Here is a 21,829-nt window from a genome sequence, read left to right as displayed (position 1 = left end):
AAGCACACAGATGTTAACAAACAGCTGTTGCTCGCAATGGTCCGATGGACAATAATACAGTGCAGAACAAACTGCCCATGTTTTTAATTTTGCAAAAGAGTCACAGAGCAAAAAAAAAAAAAAAAAAAACCCTGCCCTTTATAAGCTGACCTATTTTAATGCGATGTGATATCATGCATGTTTTAACAGGGATGTTCTGGTCAAGAGGTAAAAAGTCAGGAGGGAGAAGCAAGCAAGAGAGAGCTTATTAAAAAGATTCCTAATTGCCCTGTGTGCAACCACCAATTAAATTGCTAATGAAGCAGCTTCGTTATAAAGGAACAACCCCGAGGAGGAGAAAATGACACATACATCAGCGGTACTGCACAAGAAGCTGCAGTTATGTGTGAAAATGAGGTATGGATTTGTCCTGTATTTGTAATAAGAAGCTACATTCAGGAGCCAGTAAGCTTAGCATAGCATTTAGTCCATGAGCAGAGGAAACTTCTACTTAGTTCTGTCAAAAGGATTAAGAAAATTAGCACGCATTTTCAAATGTGTATTATTGATACAGAAAGATAAATGTTTTTTTTTTTACTACAATTTGTAGTAGGTTATAAACTGACTTTCATCTTTGAAAAACAGTTTGTCCTTTGGGAAGCACTTTAACACACCTTGTTAATTAGCCCCGAGGAATGTTGGTAAAATGTAGCAACTCATTGCGTTGAAAACAAACCCTTAAGTATGTGAGCTGATGGCTCGCCAAAAAGTAAGGGTTTATGTAAACAAACAAGATACAATGTGCTAATTAGTGAGATTTAGGGGTGCTAGTGGCCAGGCTTTGAACACTTTGCCCGGAGACAAATTGACTGTTAATTGTATGCACAAAGTTGTTAGATCCATCCCTGCAAGTAGTTCTATGCATATAATACATAGTAAATACAGTAAATCTATACCAATTCATTTTCCTGATACACAATGCTGACAATAAATGTATGAATGGTCTTTCCTTGCAAAAAAAGGATTGATATCTACTTTCCCCAGCTCAGGAAGACAGCAAATAGATGAAAGCAAACAGTACCTGTAGTAAAACAAGTTTCGGAAAGATATCACTACTTCTGCTATAACACCAAATTCCATGCTTAAGGCAGAGTTGTTGTTTTTTTGTCACTGTCATCAAAATTGTGCATCAAAACAACATAGAGGAGGTCAATCCTGTGTGTCTCCTTTTCAATAACTAAATACGTTTTTTTCCCACATTTGTTCCATCTATGCAGTTTTTCTTTGCACTTCCTTTGTGACAATTTTTGGTTAGTCAGTATTTAATGATGCTAGCATGAAACTTAAATGAATTACATGTAAAGTCATACTGGTTTAAGTGCAGGGTTAAAAAGATTTACAGTTATACCTTTGACACATGCTACTCATTTTATATAAACGCCACATCACACAAGCTAAAACTTTAATAAGCAAACTTCTTCAAAGATGACGGTGACTGAGTATTGCTTTTATTATCAATCTGAAAGAGACACTTCTCATCCTCCCCTGTCGAACAGGTATATCTGCAGGAAACTGGTGCACGTGTCCCTGAGCCCAGGCAGCAACTCAGCAGCATAAACACTCACCTACATGTCCACACATTCAGAAGTACACACACACACTCAACAACATGATTGCAGCAATAGTCTCAGGGAGCTCTGCCATGACTCATTCAATGCTCCAGTTTCATGTATGTGAGCACACAGACACACAGAGATAATGAGATCTCCTCCAGCTCGGCCTCATGTGCCCTTTAATGCGGCAGCCGGTCAACTGAGCCACTTAGCCCTTTACATAACTACCTATACACACTTCACAAGCCACCTGATTGGCCCAAGTAGGTCAGTGCTTCCTAAACATGACTGAGCCAAAGACACACACACACACACACACAAAAAACACACACAAGTTGCTTGTGAGCGTGCCGGCAACACACAAACAAGCTGGCCATCTGATTGGCTGACGTGTGTCTGCGGTCTATACATCCCTGCATGTCTGAGCCACAGGTGGCTGGGGAAGGGTTGCCGTTGCCGTGGCAACACGAAGCAGTGGGCGGGAACATGTTGTGGTACTGTGATGTGAGGAGACTATCAATGATGGAGCATAATACATGTGTGACTCCCTCTGAGGGCCTAATGGGAGAGGACAGAGGGTGTCTGAGGTAGAACGAGGACAAGTGTGGGTGGAGTCTCATCCATCTTTGTCTCAGCCTGTCCTCCACGTCATTCGGTCTCTTTGTTATTGGTACATGAAGCCGTTATATAGATTAATGCATGTGAATTATCTCTCATGACTTGATATAGATTATTACTGTATTGTTGAGATGTCCTAAAAATATTCACACACACTGAAGTCATTTAACCAAGTTTGATATTGAAAACTTATTAAATTGCATAGAGCTCCATGTGAACATATAAAAACCATTTCAAATGTGCACCAACATGAAAGATGGCACCATGTGGCCATGAAAAATGACTGCACTTTGAGTGCAGTGCAGATAAGAAAGACCAACCGAAAAGACATTTCTTCACACTCTGTTCTGGAGTAATGAAATCTCAGATTTTAAAGCACTGCTGTTGTCTGAATAAAAGAGATTGTAAGGGCACTTCTTCTGTTTCATGCATCCCTGTTGGGAGGCTGTTCTTTTGCTCTGACCAACTTTTCTTTTTGATTGCTTGCTATAGATGTCTTTTTTCCCCCCTTGTGAGAAGTTACTCTTGGGCAATTTGATGCAAATGAACACAAGCCAAGGCAAGACAATGAAATGTGGCTTTAAGAGGACTCCTATATAAATAATGCAATTCAAACACACAGCGGACTGAGTCCATTTCTTGTATGTAATGCAAATGTATACACCTTTAAGACTTAAAATGTACTGCATACTAATATGCTTACAATGTCAATGCTAAAAAGCTTACATTTAAAGGTCGGATGTTCTCATGATGTTCACCTCAGACTATACACTAAGCACAGATCAGGCTGGAGGATTATTTTATGTTATGCAGATATTTGGTTTCATATCACAAACAGAGCTTTGAACGAAACAAAACCCAATTCTTGAACTGACAATGCTAGAGAAAAAAAGCTGTGGTATAATGAACATGATTTTATGATTATAGGAAACATGAATAAATGTTCAAAATGTCATGGAAACTTGTGAAACAGTAGTCAAGATATTTCTGTGGAGACCAAAGTGCTGTACTGTTACCAAGTTCCATCCTTAGGCCATGAAGCCTGAATGGCACACACTTTTAAATACATGTATTCTTTTTCTAATTCAGACAGAGCTAAATACGTTAAGAGTAGTGATATAATCAGAAGCCTCCAGGAGTGGATTTCACATCCATTTTTAAGTATGCATTTGAAAATGCTTAAGTTGAGAAATTTAGCACGATTTGAGAAAAATGGGAAACTAACTACAGTTATTCTGATGTTTAAATCTGCCCCAAAAAAACTGGTATCATGTTAAAAAAAATGGTATTAGGACATCTCTGGTATGTATTGGACAGATGTTAGCAGCTTCACACCCAAAGAAGGATTTTTATTGGTATAAAAAAAACATTTATCTCAGCTCTCTGCAAGCACACAGCCTGACCTCGGCCCTGGTTGGTTTAGCTTAGCCTTGGATATCGTTAAATCACAGAAACACATCTGCATATAACAATCTCAGACTTCACTGTGAGAATAATGTTTACTAGTTCATCTCTGTGAGTTTCTCTCCACAGAAACCACTTAGTGTCTAAGATGCACCTCTCCACTTTACTCCCATCAGACCAGCTTTTATACTGCAATGTTCCACACTGGCACCACTTGTCTCTTAATTGGCCATTTATATATTTTCTTCACAATGGTTCTGAGATTGTTAAGTCATGATTGGCTTCAACAGTGGCCTGCAACTTACTTGGTGTGTTTCCCACTTGTATAAAAAAAAAAGTTATTTATTGGGCCTTTTTTTGATAGGACTGTTGAAGAGACAGCAAATGTTAGGAGAGCAGATGGATCAGGGAATGACATGCAGCAAAGGGTTGAGGTCAGATTCAAACCCACAGCCACAGCAATTAGGACGATAGCCTCGTATATGGTACACGCAACACGTGCTAGGCTATCCGGCACCCATTCTTTTAAGTCTTTCTAGGTAAATTTGCTAAAAATATGCAAATCTGCTGTAAACACATAGCATCACTGACCAATGCTCAGCTGATGGAAATATAATTATTTTTGCAGGTGAAGTGATCATAAACCAAACCGAAAAATTACAAAAAAATATAAGAGTCAGGAATTTACATGACCAACATAATTTGGATAGAATGTCTGAGAATCACGAATGACTCTCTCTCATCCCAAAGGAATTTCAAAAACATCCATGTGGTAAATCACAAACCAACATGTGGACGTAGTCACTCAGTTTTTATTGTGAAGCAAGTATTTATAATTGCCAACAGTGGGCAACTCCACTGGTTGCAAAAGGAACCTGATTTGAATTAATTTAACAGAAAATGACCTGGACCTCATCTGGATTAAATACCTCAGTTAACATTTGCAAAAGAGTTCATGGTCTTGATATTCAGTTTCAAGTCACTGATTGTCATATTTTGAAAAACCTCAATAATAAAGTAGGATGTGCTTCAGGTTGTGGCTAACTGTAGGTCAATAACAGAGCACCCTGTCAAATGGGATGGAAGGAACAATGGGTTTTCACCTCATACAGTATATACAGTCTATCTGCTGATGCTATTCTCACACCCTATGGAAACAGAGGACACTGAGAACTACTTCAGATAAAATCCTTAAGACTGGTTACTATGTGGGACATGACTCAGCTCAGTACACGGGCCAAACCTTCACCAAATGAAGCATGATTATCAGAGAAATTATGCTCATTTTTCATTTCATCTTGAGTGTTCCTTCGAGCTCCATCTTTCACAGTGATGTGTATTTCTCTGCTCTGTTTAAAGTATCTGTACGTTATTTTAAGAGTTCACATTCAGCAAATGGCCTTTACTGCAAAGGCGCTGTCTCCATCTCTTGTAATCTCCTCCCTGTCTCAACTTTGGATCATCTAATGCATCAGAAATGCCATTTAAATGTCAGTTAGTTATAGGAATTCATAAGAAGATAAGATATGAAACATGAGGGTACTTATTCTTTGGATACAATGTGATTGAGCTTTCTGTAAGAGGAGACGAAAAACTAGACAAACAAGGAAGAAGAAAAAGGTACTCACATCTGCATTCTTCTCTTTACTTTAAGTGCTTTTCTCCTCCTTTTTCTCCTCCTTGTCACACAATATGGATCTTCCCTGCGTTTACTCTTCTTACTTTCACAGTCTTATAATGCTCTGACTTAAGTCTGCCAAGAAGTTCTTCATTTTTTTGTGGCTTGCCTCCAGAGTAGGAAAAAGCTGATGAGGCTTCCGAGAACTTCTCTAGCTTCTCCTCTAGAGGTTTGACTGGGGTGAAGGAAGAGGAAGCTCAAGGCAGGAGGAACTTCTGAGTCTTTTCTGTGATCTCCGAAGGCCTCTAGGGACAAATGCTGGTTGATGCTACTGCTTGGAGCTTGGGGATGATGTGACTATGCTGAGAGTCAAATGGAGAGAAGTTGCCTGCTGTGAAACACTCCCAAAGCTCTCACTTTCAGTGCTTCTCTGGAGACCTCACTGACTACTGTTGCTATACTCCTGCCTCTAAGACAAATGGAAGATGTTGAAGTGAGTTGTCTACTGGGTGGATTGAAGCACCAGGATGTCAAGCGCAAGTTACCAGCTGGGTGTAATGAAGCACCAAGAGAGTGAATGCTGTTGCTTTTAGTTCTCGTCTGTTGACTAAGAGTCTATCTAGAAGTTGGTTGAGGTATTTTGTTGCCTGTCGGGCATATTGTATTGACATGTGAGGCTATTGTGAGTGTTTAGCTTCCTTTCTGGACACACAACCTTTTCCTTTTTTGTAATAACCAGCCTAAGGTCCAGGCCACAAGTGTGGATCAGTACAATTTGAGGCAGTGAGCAGGTCTGAGCTAGCAGGTGGAAAGAGGTCCAAGATCCTCGCTGGTTGTCACTGTTGCAGTGATGAAAGCTTGAGAGGCAATACAGGTTGTTGTGGTAACAGCAGTGAGAGGTCAGAGGTCTTTGCTCCGTGTTCCAGTCACTGGGTTGGCTGATTCGGTGAAGGAGGTAGGCAGTGGGAGAGATTCCCTGAGGTAAATGAAGAAATGTTGCACGAAGAAAAGACAAAAAGGAACTGATGCTGGACAATAAATTGTTTTTTTTTTTCCTTTTCTATTTCTCTGGGAGGTAGAAAGCAGACGTGTTCTTTTCCTCTGATTGGATCAGAAGATGAGAAGTGGACGGGAGGTAAAACTGTGCTGTATCAATCTTCAGGCTTTTCTTCAATCTTATGTCATTTTAAAAAGAATGCTGGTGCTTTTTTTCCAGGGTCCATCTGATCAGGGCAATGCTTTGCTCAGCTTTGTTACATTTACAGGCCGGTTTCTTCAGGGGCTCCACCTACAAGAGGGAAATCACAAAGGCAGGTCAGATTTTTGCACAGAAGACACCTATATTATCACAATTGATATCATTTGACTTCAAGCCATTTGTTCAATGTTAAGATTCTGGTTGATATTTTGAAGAACAGAGTGTCCTGTCACAGTCAGAGGGGCGCTCAGTGTGGTGCCTAGAGGATTCAATGAGTTCTTCAGACTGAACAGCAGAGCTTTTAAGAACTTTATCAAGTTGCTATGGTATCATATTGGATTTTAATGTTTTGTATTAATTGTTACCTGCCACCCTAGTATCTGGTCCAACTTGAGAAAACAGCATTATAGGTATATTAAATTGTATTTTTGACTTTTTCATTCCCCTGAAAGCTGTACTTAAAACAATGTTATTGATTCCTACCAGTATACCATTAGCTTTATGGCTCATAGCAAAGTCAAGGCGTGCTAGGAGCTGTGCAGACCAGAAATATCTCTTCTGACAAAGTTGTATCCAGGATTTTATCTATGTACTGGCGCTTGCATTGCAGAAAGACCTCATGAGACTGTAAAGATATTTCAGGTATTAATCAAACCTTCAGGTGTCATAACAAACAGAGTTACAGCTTGCGGAAGTCTTTAGAATTTGATTGCGATCAAATGAAAACATTAATAGCGGAGATATTTTATTCTTTAAGCAAGTGACCATGGTATAAACGGGATGCCATACTTCAAATTGTCCATTACCAGGGATTTACTTACCCAAGAAAAAAAAAAACAGCAACACATCTTGGCCTTGACATTGTCTATAAATAACTGATAATGGACTCCTCCCCAAGTATAATACCCTATATAAATCAAATAGCATGCGGATCAGACTCATGTCCCACCCTCTGCACATCCACATTCAACTATAAATGTTCATGTAAAGAACCTCATGACTGTTCATGAATGAATGACCCTGCTGATTAAATGGTATACGATGGTGGGATGTAAATGTTGTCTATGTGAATAACTTCTAGTGTGGACTTTCTGGGATGCAACCCTTACCAAGCACGCGAGGGACTGGATGGAAAGAAATCCGTATTTTTTGAGTAATGAGGGATTTTTCCTCCTCAGTTGGAAACATTTCCAAAATGACCACTTAAAAATGGGCTTTCTCTACTGGGATTATGGGGACATTATCATGAAAGTAATCTTAATCATAGGTAGGAACATCTACCAAGCTGTAGAAACAGTGGCTACAATCACATACATACTGATGGAAGATTTATTTTTATGCCATGTTCTTGTTGTCAAAGACATCCCAGACTTCTAAAGGTGATTCATGCATAAGAGGGGGGAAAAAAAAAAACACATGTTTGTGCATGTAACAACAGCTCCGAAGTGCATTGAAAGCAAATAAGACACAAGTGCATATAGTGGCCGCTCTGCCATAACAAAGGCTACAGTGCTTGTTCAGTATGCAAAGCAGCTACTGGGTGGAAAATCTATTGTTGGCAGCCCACATTTGAATGCACACAATGTACAGACACACACACACACACACACACACACACACACACACACGCGCACACAAACGTTCAAACACACGCATTCTCCGTTAATCTTCCTCCATCTGTGCAATCTTGCTTGGGTCTGTGTAACACACACAGACATGCATCTCTTTGTGTGACTTTTTTTTTTCTCCCCATGTAGACAAATGCCAGGTAGATTTATACGCAAGAGACGCAAACACACTCAATTAAAGTAAGACACAGTGGGAATATTTATTAAACAGTGTACAAATACATGACGAATAAACAACTCTTCATAATTTAACATAATAATACCAATAAATGCTGTTATTTGTGATTTCTAAATGCACAAAGGTGTGAATGTAATGTGACCACAGATCTGGACACTGGTATTGGGAGTGGAAACTCAGGGCCTCTGTGGTGCAGTTACCACCTGGTTTCAGCAGATGTCTTTTTGCTCCACTCTGGTGTTTGTGAGTAACACTCTTTTTTTTTGCAATGAGGCTCATTCGCTAGGAGAGGGGCCCGTTTTCTCTGAATGACTGCATAACTGCACATTTAAACTCACACAACCAGCACAAACACGCACTAACACAGAGATGCTGTTTGCTATGCAGCGCAGTTAGGTGTGTGTTTTATGAATTAGACAATGTCTTTTGTATTCATTTGCAAAGCCACACCGTCCTGAATCAGGCCCTCAGACTGAAAATTACATTTAACTGTCCCGTTTGTTTTGTTTTTGAGCCTCTTGTAGGTTTTGTTTTGTCTTCATCCTGTCATCTTTTATTGGTCTTTGCAGTTTTTTGTGTCTCTGTCTATGTAGTTCTTTTTACTGTCTTTGTGGTTGTTTTTATGTGTTGTTGTTTAGTTGTTTTGTTACTCTTTGTTGCATTTTTTTGATTTGCTATGTTTGTCTATGTAATTTTGTATGTTTACTGTATTTTTTATAGCAGTTTTGTGTCTCTTTGTAGTTGTGTTTGTTTATGTACTTGTTTGTGTGTATTTGTATTCCACCTATTTTGCGTGTCTCTACAAAGGTTTTGTCATACTTTGTGATCATCTAAAACATGTTGTTGTTGATTTGGAGTTACTCTGTGTCCCTTTGAGCTTCTTTTTGTTCCTTTGTGTTTCGTTGTTGTTCTTTTTGGTTTTTTTAAATGTCTTTGTGGGTTTTTTTTTTCCCAGTTGTTTTGTGCTTCTCTGATATTGTTTGTGATATCTTTATAGTTGTTTTGTCTTTGTGGGTTGATTTTGTGCCTTTGTGGCCATTTTGTACGTCTCTATGAAGATTGTGTTCGCTTTATATATTTTTCACAACATTATTACGATCATTGAGTCCTTTTGAGGTAGTTTTGTGTTTCTTTATGACCATTTGATTTAACACTATGCTATTCCACACCTTTTACTGTACACCCTCCGTCATTCTTCATGCTACTGAGAAGCAAAGAAAGTAGCTCCTTTGACTCTAGTTTGAAAATGCACAAAAGGTGGCAAATCAAATTCCGAGGTAGGCTCTGCCACCCGTACCAATCCAAACAAAACCTCATGTCAAGGTGAGAAGTCAAGAGTTGCTTAACCATTGTAGAATTAATCTAGGTTTGCACATCCAAACCTGTCCTCTATGTTCTTCTTTAACTTCTATGTTGTGGCTAAAATCAACATGACATGGCATCGCATGACAATGCTCCTCCCTGTCACATACGTAAGAGGCAAACAAATGAGACCTTAGCAGAGGAGCTAATTAAGCAACAGCAGGAAGTGCCAACTAAAAGAGACATCAACATTAATCTTATGGAAAAAGACTGAGGGAAGGGAAGCAGGGATTAGAGACAAGAGCGTTTTATTTGTTCAATATGAATCACTCTCTAAACAGGAGGGGGAAAAAAAGACCTTCCTCCCCCGTCATCTACAGTGACAGATGTACAGTACTGCTATCAGTAGTTTAACAGATATTCTGTAAGAGTGTGAAAAGTGTGCGGCTGGTTGCCTGCCAAATTAGCTGTGAAAAAAAATCCATCACCAAAAAAAAAAAAAAAAAAGACCATTTGGTGGTTGGTTAAATGAGAGAAACAGAGAGAATGGATGAACGAGTGGTAATGGAAGGAAATTGGACCAATTTAAGGGTTTTCCCTGAAACTGTCCTCACTCTCTCTTATTCTTACCATTATGATCAAGTGTTTGGATACAGTTTGTGCGATTTATGAGGTGATTGGTAGGTTTATTTGTATCCTGTCCTGTTTCCAGACCTAACCTTGGACCCCAGAAACAAGGAAGGAAATCCAATAAAAGTTATCCTCCAGGCATTAGTATCACAATGTTGTCTTTCCTGGCACACTGACCTGGAACATAGTGCATGCACGTGTGTTTGTAGGAAGAACAGTTTCTTGGCTGAGGCTCTGTCTTTGGAGTTGGCAGCAGGTAGCGATGAGGTCATATAGTATTTGGATCGAGGCTGTTTTTTTGTTTTTTTTGCATTACTCTTTCCGCCTACACTTTTGGACACGGAATGATTTTTTCTCTCCCTTAAAAACACCCACCGATCCTCCTACACAAGTTCAAGCGTGTGTATTCAGGCCTGTGTGTGTTGTCACAGCTTCTGTTGGCCTAAGCAGCAGTCCCAATACTTTACTTACACTCGAATAATTAAAATGTTTAGCAGCAGCTTCTACTAAGACAATGGACACATAATACAAATAAATAGTAATAAAAAAAGATTAAAGCATAATCTGTGAAGATAATTGAAAATCTTTCCGGGCTTTTTTGAAGCTCCTCTTGCACATTTACAATTTTTAATCTGGTGAGTAGCTGCTCTGTAAAATAAGGATGCAGTGTGTCAGTGGATAGAGCTGTGTTTACAAAACATTGTATTTACAGGCAATAATAGAGTACATATGAAACTATAGGTCAATACTATTTGACAGCTCAATGTGAAACTGGTGAAACCTGTTTTAGCAGTACATTATGTCCTGTAGTTTGCAGGCAGTAAACTGCCGCAGAGGATGATAACATCACTGCTCTGTTCTGGTGCTGGGCGTGGTGTTAGAGATATGGTACATTGTGTAATGTATATTTTTCTGACAGTCTTCAAATCGCACTGGTGTATTCCCAAGTGTCACAGCCAGCCTGCAAACTAATCTCCATCCCTTTATCTGAGAGATATGCAGACACACACAGAGCTGGCAAGGAAACTGCAATCAAACCTGGGAGAAAATATTACTGAGTCAAAGTGGCCATCATTTAACGAATATCAGATAATACTGGAGTACATTTTATAAGCATTAACAATTTTGAAGCGTGATACAAAAAACAACATCAAACTTTGACATCACGCCATGGCCACGCCCTATTTTAAAAAACCTCGTGATTTGAGCACAACATTATTTCTTCAACTTGTCTACTTTCATTTGATACCAAACTTGAATTGATCAGATAAACGCTCTCAGGCGGACGATTTCAAACAGGTACTCTGTAAACGGTGAAAATATCGCGTTTTTTGACATTCAAAAAAATCATAGCGGACGTCCTGTTGATATTAGACGATGACTTCCACTGTATTTTTTTTGTAGGTCTCGGCATGTTCAACATGTACAAAAATGTTCATGTATGTGGACAAAAAAAACTATTCTTAATAATCAAAAGGGGGCTCCGTTGAGCCATTTTGCGAACTTCCTTCTTAAAAAAGCCAAAATATCAAATTTTTCGCTGAACCCGATGACCGTGGAAATTTTGCTGAGTGAGCAAGACAGCCAGCTGATGACTTTGAACATCCTCCATATTTGTTTGATCAAGCGAGTTTCTGTGAGATCTTACTACTAACGACAGATGTGTGGTCTAGCGGCCCGGGCCGAGTCCTGTAGTGTGGGCGTCTGGAGGATTATAATGTTAAAAATTGGTTGAAACTGTCTTAATGTCTGTGGCCTCCTTTAAAAATCGTTTAAGATTTGAAAGTCGTATAGTGTGTAGCCAGCTTAAAGCACCTTCACAAATGCTTTTTCAAACACTTCTGAAAATGTCTGCACATTACCTAGAAGGGCTGCGTGTGAGAACGCACAAGATTATCTGGAGATTGTCTAAAGTTTACAGGCAAGGTGCTTAAAACAAGTCTTAGATGATAGGAGGAAGGGTCCTTGCTTTCTAGTCAGGATTTAAAGGCTACTACTTACATAGAAATACACTTACCGTAATCATCACAGTGTAACGCTAATTTACTGAAACTTCAGGGATATCAATCTGTTCATTAAGGAAGCACAAGTGATTGTAAATCAATTTCACCTTCTTTGGTGCAAATAAAAGTAACAACAGGTTCAATGGAGAGGCAAAAGTAAAACAACCCCACGAAAAGGGCTATTTTTTTTACCATGAGGTGTCCACAAACAATTTGCTCTCTTCTTATCGCTGATGTGTGATTACATTGTTTTTGAGCAGTGTTGAAGAGCTCAAAGAACAAAAACTGACATAAAATCAGATATTACTATTTTTTTTACAAAATGTTTTAAATGATCGATCAAATATATCTAAATGGAAAACGGAGAATGTCCCTATATATCATGGGTTAATATTCAATGCAATTCAATTATATATAATATTATATATTCAAATATTCAATTTGAGGCTTTTCAGTGTAGATTTTGTCCCACTGTGAGGTCTGTGGTTGATTAAGCTCTCAATGCAGTTCTGACACCATGGAGAGCTCTGAATACAGTTTATGTTACGTGACACGTGCAGGCTGTGTAAATAAGAAGAAGACAAATCTGTATGCAGGTTACGACTCTTGTGCAGTCCAAGCTAACTGGGACTCAAGGGAATGATAGAACTGATTTAAAGAAGCTGAGTAAGAAATGCTGATCTGCAGAATAGTACGGACTGCATACAGAGAAGAATAGTGTCTTATTATCAGTCCAGTCATGACAAGGATCAGCTGCAGAACGACTGACACTGTAATTTAATTTTCAGCATGCCAATGTAGAATCTATAGTACAACCTAAGGCCATTAACAAGACAGTAACCTGCCTTGCAATTCTAAAATGTTGAAAATTGTAACTGGTATTTTTGCTGCAATGAATGTGGAAACAAGGACAAAAACATTAACCAGGGAGGATGCTGTTTGCTTTGGGACATAAGTATGTAGCTTATTGGACACACATTTACTGAATACAGACACCATTTCCAGATCACACAAAGCACAAAAGACAATGATATCCAGTTATGTTTCAGGTCACTTGTGTGTTGGATTATAAATTACCTAAAACAAGTTGAAACTCATGCACCACCTTTAATTGTAGTTTTGCAGCTACTATAGTTCAAACTACAGAAGTTGCTAATAAACAGCTTCTCAAGAAACGTTATTGTTTACAACTTTAAACTCTTTAAGTTAGCTGCTTGTTGACAGCTCGGCAGCTTCCTCTTGGCTGCCACAGTTCTTCAAACTAGCTTTATGTGTACAACTCCTGCTGCACGTTAACATCTTTCCACAATAGCTGCTTATTAACAGCTCTTTGATTTAGCTGCATGTTACTCTTCAAGTAAACTTCAAGTAACATTCTTTAGAACTGGCCAGAATCCAATTCAGTCAAATTTTGGTTCCAACCGGTACGAGGATTAGGGCCACGTTAAATTATTATTATTTTAGTAATAAAAGTCGTAAATTAATGAGAATAAAGTCGTACATTTATGAGAATAATCTCGTAAATTAACAAGCTCTTTCCAGGGTGTTGATATTTTATGACAATGTGAAGGTGATGTGCCAAAAGCATGTGTAGTTTCATATCTGTATAAGTAAAGCACCAACACAATTTGTGTCTGTTATTGGTCTGCCTTGTTAAAGTGTCTCATGTGCAGAGACAGTTTGTGTCCTGTTCATCATTTTACAGATAAACAAGGTCTTGCAAATTGAAGTGAAAACTTCTCTTGAACTGTTTTTACCGACTACACAAGGAAGTTTCCTATTTCCTTATTAGTGAAACCTTTAGGACAAGATGCTCCATGTTTGTCATTTGAGAACAGGATGCTGCTGCTCTTCTGATATAGACTAAAATAACGACCTTATTCTCTTATTCTTTTAGACTTAAGAGTTCTACTTTCATCATTTTCACGCAGGCTGGTCTCAAACTCGTTAATTTACGAGATTAAACTCGTAAATGTACGACTTTATTCTCTTTATTCAAAATTTTAAAAAAAAATGTAAAAAATTAACGTGGCCCTAATCCTCCGTCGTAAACCGGTGAAATGCGCTCCACTCTGTTCACCGGCTAACAGTAGTAGACACTAGCTTTGTCTTTTTGGTTCTTGGTGCTGGGCAGGTCAGGTCAGGTAAGGTACAGCCTCACTGAAAGAGGCAGCATTGTACGGCAGCATGTCAGAGGTGGAAATCTATAGATTTGCAGTTCTAGCAGAAAAAGAGCTCAAAGCAGCTTTAAAGCTTCATGTACCCGAGGGAACAGCTGATTATTGAATGTTTCCAATATTATTTGTATTTGCTAGATAAGTCTCAGAGCTCCCAAAACATGCCTGCAGTTTCTTGCCAAAAATCCACTGAGATCCTGTCGGCCTATTTGATCATGCCTATAAACCCATCTATTTAAACCCCGCTCAGAACAGCCTGTTTCTGGGTCTGACGACGCCCCTCTGTAGAAGGGCTTGAGCGTTTTGGACTTTCTTGCACCATGCACAATTGTTAACGGTGAGAAGAGAGACTCAGGGTGTAGGACAAACACGTAACTGTGGGAGATTTACCCACGTGGGGGAGATAGCGTTTCGATCATTTTCTGTTTTTCCATATACACTTTTGGTTAAAGACAACACAAGACCAACACAAACTCAACATTATGTAAGAAAACAAGTTAAGCCAGTACGCTGGTCCTCATGTGACACAACTTAGTGCACAACACCAAAAACAAGCAACTTGTGGGAGTGACACAGAGTCCAGTTGGTGCCTGCAGTTTCAATTAGAAAACGGGTTTAAATCCATGATCTGTCATGACTGGCTTCAAGTGGTTACAGGAAACGAAAGATCAGAGTGCCAAATGTCAGAGCACAGAGCTTCAATGGCAATGGTCTGTAGAAGAGTGACAAAAAAAAAAAGCAAAGCTAAGAGTGATAACCAGAATCACAGCAGAAAAGGCAAGACGGTTAAGGGAAGAGAAAAATTGTGTTCATGCGTTAATTGAAAAACATCTGTAAGATGTAAATAAGACAAGCAGCCCGTGTTAAATCAAACATTTCGTCCATTTGAACCGACTAACCCTTCACTGATTATCTCAACCAACAACACTAACTGACTTACTCTTTTATACACATAATCCTTTATACAGCGACGTTTGATTTGATGCAGCACATACTGAAATGACTCATCCTGCTGGTTTTTTTTTTTTTTTTTTGGGAGAGCAGTCTGAGTCAGTCCACATGGAGGAGAAAAGAAAGTAAACATAAACCACATAATCAAACTGGTCCCGTATGGTGCTTCTTAGTTATTTATTGCATTGTATTCATAAAAACATAGAGACCCTTAGAATACCCCTCAATTAAATGTATTTATAAAGACTGAAATAATCAATTATTATTCATGAATTCTTCTGCAAAAAAGATGTACACCATGTACATTAACTCACTAACAACCGTCAGTCTACTTCTCTTTGGGCACACGGCTTATCAGTTAAAAACATGTCAGTTGAACTCAATTGGCTGATTCATTATTTCAACATTATCTCTTACACAAAGTGGCTTTTAATTGAATTGCCTCCTCTGTAATTTATTATGATGCCTATGCACATGTCTGCATGTTTTCTGACTGGCTTAGTTTCTGATACAGCTGACAATTCTCCTGTGTATATTAAGCAGCTTTAAAAGCTCATTTAATTTCTGCATAATGACTCATCTCCTCATATTGTATCATAGGCCAGAGTCAATACTTCCTGGGTGAACTACAGACAGTCAGGCAGCAGGTCCTGCGTGCTCCAACAACACAGTCTTCTATATCTCCTCCTATATCCCCGCCTAAAGGGTCTCAGGGGACAGTTATACAAGCAGGCCACACAAGGACACAGAGAAATGTACTGCGTGAGAACACTATGGGAACTCACACAGGCTCACAGTGCAGCAATACAATCAAGAGATCCCCTTGTGCATGAACCACACACACAAGTTTTTATATATATTCACACAGTACTTGAGTGTTATTGTATACTGTGCAGAATTTTCCTATTTCACACACTCACACACACACACACACACACACACACACACACACACACACACACACACACACACACACACACACACACACACACACACGTGTGCCCACATGTGTGTGCACAGTATGGATGACCTTGGATGCCGTGAGCTTTGCCAGCAGCTGAGACAAGGCCAGGGCAGAGAGGAGGGCAGGGAGAGGCAGCAGCATGTCGGACAGAGGAGGAGGGAGGAGGGAGGAGAGGGAGAGGAGACAAAGTACAGACAGATAATTACGGAAAAAAAGGGGACAGAAAGAAATGTAAATGAAAGGAACCAGGAGAAGGAAGGCGATGAGGATGAGGAGGGGGAGCATAAAGAAAGAGAGTGGAGGTGTGGAGAGCAATGTAAATGGATTAGCTGGAAACATCTTCCTATGGTTGCATAGCAACCATACTAAAGTCATGAAAAGTGTACCCTGTGCAATCTGCCAAAAATGGAAAAAAGTACCACTCTGCTCTTCAGGCACTCAGGCTGAACAAGTCTTCCTCCACACTCGCACACACAAACACACTTATATGTATCAACCGACACACACACACAAATTATTTCCAGCTTTAAGAGCGAGATGTGGTTAAGTGGTGACGAAGGAAGATCAGCTTAAGGGAGGGGGAGATGAAATAATGAGAGATGAAGAAGAGGATGACAGTGGAGGGAGAGATGAGGGGAAGATTGATAAAAATAGAAAAGAAAAGAACTGAAAGTTGATTATTTATGGAGAATGTAATTGATTTGAGTCCAGCAGAAGAATTATAATATTGTGAAGTTCTCTTAAAGTACGGTAAGTATGAATTGAATAAGCTTTTAACCTTACCCAGTGACTAGACTATAAAAACACAACAGTCTGACCTTTCTTTCATCCTCCTGTAATTCTCTAGCCTCAGACACTGATAGAGATAATTGTGCATTAAAAGGCAGAGCATTTGCAAACCAGCCTCAACAGTATGTCAAGCTAAGCTAAATCTTTCCAGACATGTATGGTTTTAGAAAACTCAGATCCCTTTAACCCTTATCATTATACTCCCATATACAATTAGACCCAACCACTTCACTAAGGGGTTTTTACCAGAGACAGAAATGAGGAGCTATAACCTGAATGACTGATTTGTAAACTGAAATTTGACTTAGAGAAAATGTAATATTTAGGAATCCATTTTACTTGAGACATAAAAACTCTATATATAAAACTGCTAAGTTTTGGACAATAAATTAACTCTCCCACAATTCCTTCTTCTATTTTTAGGCTCTACTAATAATCACTCCCACAAAGCAGTTTTAACAATGGAATAGAATGCTTTCAAATTATTTCTGGAGTTACACAACAAAGAGAAAAAAAGCTTAGCTTTCATGCTACTCAAGTAGACACAATAATGAAATGGATGAAGTCAAAACTAAATGGAAACTTAAATAGAAAAACAAGCTACACTAATATTCATTGGACAAATACCACACTTAGGTTTAAAGGAAATGTAATAATATTTTGTTAATAAAGGATGTGTGGAAAATACATAGATAAATTGGATAAATATTTGTAAATGATATAAATATGACAAGAACTACATTTATTTGAGACAGATGTTCTTTCTTATTAAACTGATAATGTGCTGGACCAATGGGCATGTAAGGGGTCTACAAGCACATTATTACAAACAAAATGATCATTACATTTGAAACAGTTGGTAACTAACTAACTCATTTTTGACTTTGTCAATGATTTTTTTCTTTGTCCTCCCTTATTTTATTACTTTCGTGCATGTAAAAAAAAACATTTCCAATTTACACAATGTAATTTTCTCCCATATGTAGAGGGATTACTCTTTGTAAAGAGCAGTGCTTGAAAAATGGCAGGTAGACAAATGGAGTAGAGTCTGGTTCAAAAAGGAATAGATCCCTCATTAACTTTCTTTTACCATCAGTGTGTTATGGAAGTAAAATGGCACAGTGCTTTCACAAGTGAAATGTTCTTTTTGTCTTCACTTTGTCTCCAAGAGACTCCAAGTTGTCATCAAACTATCTTGTATTAAAAAATGAAGATATGGCTGTCCATGATGAAGACATGTCATTTGCATTTCCTATTATCATTTGAAAAATGAGCTGACGGCGAAAAGGAAACAGTGACAGTCATTAGCCTCGTTGCCTATTCAAATGCACTCTAGCTCTGCAGCGATAGCGCTGCTAGCTCTGCTGTCAGTAATTAAGTGCAGTCCTCTGATTAGCCGCCGGTCGCAGACTAATCCCTTGACAAAACCTTTAGCTGAATCCCAATCAGCAGCACGGCACCTCTGATTTAAATGTCATCGCTCCATTAATCAAGTTGTTCTGACTGCTGCAGAGACAACATTTATTACTAGATATATTCCATTTAGCCGCTGTTTGGCACTTTGTTACTACAATACATTGAGGGAATGTATGCATCAACATTTTTGGGGCTTTGGAATCTTACATTTGTATATTTAATGTCTCTGAAAATTTCTATAAAATCATTTTCTTCTGGATGCATGTTTTTCTCGTCTAATTTGGTGAAATATACTCACACTGATCACAACGTCCACTCATCTTTCTCTATTTTTTTCTCCCACCCTTCTCTGAAAACTGTGATTCTGCTATTGATCAGCAAGCGTTCTCTGTCTATGAAAGGCTGATGACCTACTTAGCAAGTCTATACAGAGTCTTCAAGGGACTCATTGCCTCTGCTATTCTATACTCTGTACACAGCGTGTTATCTTACATTCCTGACAGGGTTACAGCTGCCCCGGCAGCAATGATAGTGCAACACGTCACTTGTCAGTCAGAGCCCATGATTTACACTTGACAAAAGAAACCAACAATTTGGTGTGCTGCAAGAGGTCATTTCTGTTTTAAGTTCACACACCATTTAAATCACAAATAAATATTGTGACTATTTTAACTACATTCAGCTAATCAACGCGGTTTGAAAGCCTTTTCGTAACAGCAATCGTTCAATCACACTTTAGCCAATGTAACCTATGCCAAGTCTTTCCCACTTTGGATTACTCTACAAGTTACAATAATACAAAAAAATGACTTCTAGAGTTTTGAAGTTTGCATTGAGAGCCTTAAAAAAAAAAGATGAAGAGGAAGGAGCTTATTCTCTGATGTACGTTACTTTGGATAAAAGTGTCTGCTAAGTGAATTGTCAAATTGTAGGAAAAACTGAACCAATTTAGTTAGCTCTACAGAAGGCTGCAAGCAATAGCATTTGAAGCTAGCTAGCTTTCAAACCAACGGTGGTAACACAGCCTTGATTCAGCAGCTTTGTCTTTATCTCAGGGATTTCAGGAAGTTCCCAATCCAGCAATCTCAGCACAGTTAAGTGAGCTAGCATTAAATGTCTCTTCCCTTCCCATCAAGTAATGTTTCTCGTAATTTTAAAAGTGACAATTAAACAAACAAGGCAGCTAAAAATGTACCGTAGACCACAATACAATCCTAATCTCACACTTTTAATTACACCTCTGGGAGAAGCTTTACATTGAAATGGAAGAGCAATGCTAATGCTTAAATTTCCACATCTTCAAAATGAAGTAAACAAGCAGAACACTTTCAAAGTGCAGTTCTCCCTTTGAAATCTGCCAATTTGACACATTACCATGGGAAACAATTACATGGCAAACAGATGGAGCAATCGCTTGTCTATTTAACTCACGAGCTAGCTACAGCTGCTACCGTCCATTTCAGTCATTTATCATTGCAGACCTGTGGGGATCTGGCTCAGTAAATGGTAATTTGGTGGAGGGGATTCACAAACAGCTTTACAGCACAAACTATGGTGCATAAGATGTTACCAGTGCACCCTTAATGGGAACACAGAATAAGCAGTGTAAGGCAAGGGAAAGAAACAAACCCATGAAATAAGAAAACGACAAAGATATATATTTCAGAAGTCTTACTCAGACTGAAATGATATGTGATACAGTAAAACGGGTCTACATTGTGAAGTTTTAGAACATGTGGGTTTGTGTGTATGTAACACAACTTGACAGTCTGGATATTTGAAAGGTGTCCCTCCCCTGCAAAAAGAACATGTAGGTTCAATTTAAATATGTGCAACCATGGCCTAGGGTACACGAAGAAAGCATATTTGTCAAACATGTCACATGTGTTATGTACACACACACAAAGCATGTCACGGAAGATTAGGAAAGTAGTGATTAGGGGTTATGCGGGACACGCTACCATGTTTGACAATAGATGTAGACAATGTCTCTTTACGCTCCTTCTGCCCAGACAGAGCACAACATCAGATTTCTAGCAGATGATCAAGTTAAGAGACTGTTGCCGTCGCTTTTTCTTTTCCAGCATCCAAAAGCAATAGATAGTTCTTTAAAAAACAAATGATATCAGCTTTTTCTGTTAGCCTCATGTCAACTTTGAATGTTGATGACATGCCAATGTAAGTTCTGATCCAAAGTAGGCAATTTTGTTGAAAGAATATTCTGCGATTAAACAAAACCAAATGTAAACTTATGAGCATTTGCAAGACAAAACTGTCATCCTGTCACTGTTAAGAATCAAAAGTCAGACATTATAAATTTGCATGACACTTGAAAAATGCCAATAATAATATCAGTTATTCTATAAAATGTTGGATGTCTGTAAATGTTTGACATCAAATCGATGTAATATGTTACATTTGTAGTAACTAATAATGACAGAAGCTTGATAATTGTGATTATCTATTCCAGTGTTTGAAAAAAGCCCAATGAAATGCTTCCTAACCAGAGTAAAAAAGAAAAAATACATAAAAATTTGCATTGATTGGAATGAATTCAGCTGATATTGAACCACAAACATGCCTTAATTGGCTATAATCCCAGAGATCAAGTTCGGTCGTTACAAACACAGTTTTCACATTACACCGTGTCTGCACTGTCACCGCCGCTTCATCTAACTGAGAAAAACAAAAACCTTGGGAGGACTCAAATTGGGTCATCACACAGATGTCACAGCGCCACAGCAAACCTCACCTTTGACCTTAACCTGATGATGAGTTCACCCTGTGGTCAGCTGTCAGCTGGAGGCTATATGCTTAAATAACCACACAGCATCACTAGACAGGGAGACTCAGTAGAATATAAAAGAATTAGGACAATACGGATGGTGGCGGGGACGGTGGAGGTGGTTTTGAGGGACGCTTTGATGGGAACAGAGCTTTACTTGTCTTGCGGTTCGCCTGTATTATCTGGGCCTAATGCCAGATTATCTCCAACTACCCAGCAGCACATTATGGTTTTGTAAATGAGGCCTTGAACACAACAACAGAAGAGCAAACAGCGCTCACTGCTCCATTAACGCTTCAAGCTGCTGAATGTTATTTGGGAAATGAGCTGCGACGGTTGTTGTGATGTCAAAGCACTGAGAGCCTAAATCATGCCTCGTCCAAGCCCGGCAAATTATGACATGATGAGTCTAATGATGGTGCGCAGACAAAACAAGGTGGAATTCACACACAAACCGTCATGTGTACACAAAGGATACTGATACACATGATTATGTAAACACGTCCCTCCTATTGGCACACATACATACACAAGATTAAGTCTTAGTGTGAGGGATGCAGCAAAGATGCAGGAAAT

At 38.9% G+C, this 21,829-nt stretch overlaps 1 protein-coding gene across 2 annotated transcripts in view; it reads right to left on the bottom strand.

Annotated features, from left to right (window-relative positions):
- The window catches only part of LOC109997529 (thyroid hormone receptor alpha), a 98,114-nt gene that overhangs the window by 53,253 nt on the left and 23,032 nt on the right, over positions 1 to 21,829 (bottom strand). For both annotated transcript variants that reach the window (XM_065964655.1, XM_065964656.1), the window contains exon 3: positions 5,243 to 6,520. The gene's annotated coding sequence lies outside the window, so the exon portion shown is untranslated. The remainder of the gene's footprint in view (positions 1 to 5,242; positions 6,521 to 21,829) is intronic.

Source organism: Labrus bergylta, chromosome 16, assembly GCF_963930695.1.
Source record: "Labrus bergylta chromosome 16, fLabBer1.1, whole genome shotgun sequence".
NCBI lineage: Eukaryota > Metazoa > Chordata > Actinopteri > Labriformes > Labridae > Labrus > Labrus bergylta.
This window is presented reverse-complemented; position numbering and strand designations above follow the sequence as displayed.